General features: G+C 47.9%; 1 protein-coding gene across 1 annotated transcript in view; it reads left to right on the forward strand.

Moving 5' to 3' along the window:
* Nucleotides 1–3326, forward strand: part of ZDHHC12 (zinc finger, DHHC-type containing 12) — a 590635-nt gene that overhangs the window by 583795 nt on the left and 3514 nt on the right. The gene's annotated exons all lie outside the window — the stretch shown is intronic.

Below are 3326 nucleotides of genomic sequence, written 5' to 3' on the forward strand. Positions count from 1 at the left end.
GGGCTGAGAGCAGCCATAACTGCTCCCTCCTCCGCCCTGTTGATCCTGTGGGACCCGCCCCGCCCAAGCCCTGCACAGAGGCATTTGCCGGATAGCCTCAGGCAAAGGCTAGATTAGCACCTCCCTAGAGGACACAAGTTCTTCCACTGCAGACACAGCTGATTAACACAGCCAGTTGGCCTGGAGGTCAAATCCCTCTAGTATTAACTACAACAATCAAGGCTTAACTACAACAAGACTGCGCACAAAGACCACTAGGGGGTGTACCAAGAAAGCGTAAAAAATGCGGAGACAAAGAAACAGGACAAAACTATCAAGGGAGGATATTGAGTTCAGAACCACACTTTTGAGGTCTCTCAAGAGGCTTCTAGAGTCTGTCGATAAACTTGATGAGATGTACAGGAAATCTAATGAGACCCTCGATGGTGTGATAAAGGACCATCTAGAAAGTAAGCATACACTGACTGAAATAAAGAATATTATACAGACTCCCAACAGCAGACCAGAGGAGCGCAAGAATCAAGTCAAAGATTCGAAATGCGAAGAAGCGAGAAACACCCAACCGGAAAAGCAAAATGAAAAAAGAACCCAAAAATACGAAGATAGTGTAAGGAGCCTCTGGGACAGCTTCAAACGTACCAACATCAGAATTATAGGGGTACCAGAAGATGAGAGAGAGCAAGATATTGAAAACCTATTTGAAGAAATAATGACAGAAAACTTCCCCTACCTGGTGAAAGAAATAGACTTACAAGTCCAGGAAGCGCAGAGAACCCCAAACAAAAGGAATCCAAAGAGGACCACACCAAGACACATCATAATTAAAATGCCAAGAGCAAAAGACAAAGAGAGAATCTTAAAAGCAGCAAGAGAAAAAAAGTCAGTTACCTATAAGGGAGTACCCATACGACTGTCAGCTGATTTCTCAACAGAAACTTTGCAGGCCAGAAGGGAGTGGCAAGAAATATTCAAAGTGATGAATAGCAAGAACCTACAACCAAGATTACTTTATCCAGCAAAGCTATCATTCAGAATTGAAGGTCAGATAAAGAGCTTCACAGATAAGGAAAAGCTAAAGGAGTTCATCACCACCAAACCAGTATTATATGAAATGCTGAAAGGTATCCTTTAAGAAGAGGAAGAAGAAGAAAAAGGTAAAGATACAAATTATGAACAACAAATACACATCTATCAACAAGTGAATCTAAAAATCAAGTGAATAAATAATCTGATGAACAGAATAAACTGGTGATTATAATAGAATCAGGGGCATTGAAAGGGAGTGGACTGACTATTCTTAAGGGGAAAAGGAGTGTGGGGGATGGGGGAAGAGACTGGACAAAAATCGTGCATCTATGGATGAGGACAGTGGGTGGGGAGTGAGGGCAGAGGGTGGAGTGGGAACTGGGTGGAGGGGAGTTATGGGGGGGAAAAAGAGGAACAAATGTAATAATCTGAACAATAAAGATTTAATTAAAAAAGATTGAGTTGCAAGTGACAGACACCCAATTCAAACACCAACCCAGATTAGTCAGAGGTTGGAGGGTGGGATTCACTGACTAATGCAACTGGGGAAACTAGAGCTAATACCAGCTTCAGGCAAAGCTGGATATAGGGGCCCAGACAATGTTAAGACTCTCTTTCATACACCCTTTTGGTCCTGCTTATCTCTGTCTCTTTATAAGATGGCCTCACCTTCTCCGGCCACAGTCTCTCTCCACAGAGTGTAAAGACAGCTGTCAGTTGCCCTTATACTCTATTCCTGCTTGAGATCCCAAAGAAAGCCTCTTTCTCAGCAGCTTTGCCTTACTCTCATGGAATGATTATAATTGGCCCTGCCAAGTCACATGCCCACCAACTAGGACCAATCACTGGAGACAACCAGATGGGGAAGTGCTTGGCTTTCTAGAGTCACAGGCCCACAATGACTTCCCACCACTCTATGGAGTGAGGGACACAGTTCCTTCAGAATCACATGAGATGGGGAAGAGTTAGTTCCCCAACAGAAAAAGGAATGTTGAGCTGACAAAAATAACAGATGTCATGTCCTAGCTGGTTTGGCTCAGTGGGTAGAGCATCAGCCTGGGGACTAAAGGGTCCCAGCTTCAACTCCTGGTCAGGGCACATGCCTGGGTTGCAGGCTGGATCCTCCTCAGTAGGGGGCGTGCAGGAGGCAGCCAGTCAATGATTCTCATCATTGATGTTTCTATCTCTCTATCCCTCTCCCTTCCTCTCTGAAATCAATAAAAACATATTTTAAAAAATAACAGATGTCAGAAAAGGATCCCCGGGCCCTGGCCGGATAGCTCACTTGGTCACTTGGTTAGAGCATCCTCCCAATACTGCAAGGTTATGGGTACGATCCCCATCAGGGCACATACAAGAATCAACCAATGAATGCATAAATTAGTGAAACAACCAATCTGTTTTTCTCTCCCTCTCAAATAAAAAAAAAAATTAAGAGGCTTGCTGTAGAAGTTGGAAGGGGGCCAATCTGATGGAGAAAGAAAGTGGACATTGGTATTAGTGGGAGGTGTGGGTGGAAGGCAGAGCTGAATAAGGAAGGCTGAAGGAGTATGGGCAGTGAATGACGAAGCCTCGGGTCGGGCAAGCCGGGCTGGCAGGGTGTCGCTGGGGTCTAAGTACTGTGCTAGACGCTGTACTGCCATTAGTTAATCCTCCCAACCACCTTAGGAGGGGATGCCATTATCATCTGTTACACAGACAAAAAACAGAGCTCAAAGTGGTCCAGTAACTTGCCCATGCTCTCACAGAGAGGAAGAGACAGTGCTGGCATTCCTGACTCGGACCCAAGTTGGGCCTCTGGTAGCCTGAACCTGCACCACGGAACTCCACTTTGCTCTAATCCCGTTTGCGATCCCTGATCATGAACAGCAAGGGGGTAAGAATGTCACCACTGAGCCTTGGGCGAGCGCTGCCTCTGTTGAAACCTCAGTCATCACATCTTTGAACCGGGCACAATTCTGCAACCTGGACTCCACACACCTGGATCTTTGAAGCTCCCAGGGAGCGGCACGCATGCGCGAGGCTGTGGGGCTGGGAAGGGATGGAGACCTGCGACGGCTCCGGGCTCCGAAAACGTACCTGCCGGGAAGGGACTGGGGTGGCGGAGCTACGGGATGCGCGCGCGCCGGCCCCGCCCTCAGCCTCTTCAGGCACCTGTTGGCTCGAGGACCTACTCGGCCGCAGCTGCCACCCAATAGGCAGCCTCCCTGCCCCAGCCTGACCCCGCCCACTTCCAGGATTCGCCAATCGCCGGGCATCTGGGCCCCTCTCCCTCGGAGGGCCCGCCCCTCTGGGCGCTT

This window comes from Myotis brandtii, unplaced genomic scaffold (assembly GCF_000412655.1).
Source record: "Myotis brandtii unplaced genomic scaffold, ASM41265v1 scaffold68, whole genome shotgun sequence".
NCBI classification, from domain to species: Eukaryota; Metazoa; Chordata; class Mammalia; order Chiroptera; family Vespertilionidae; genus Myotis; species Myotis brandtii.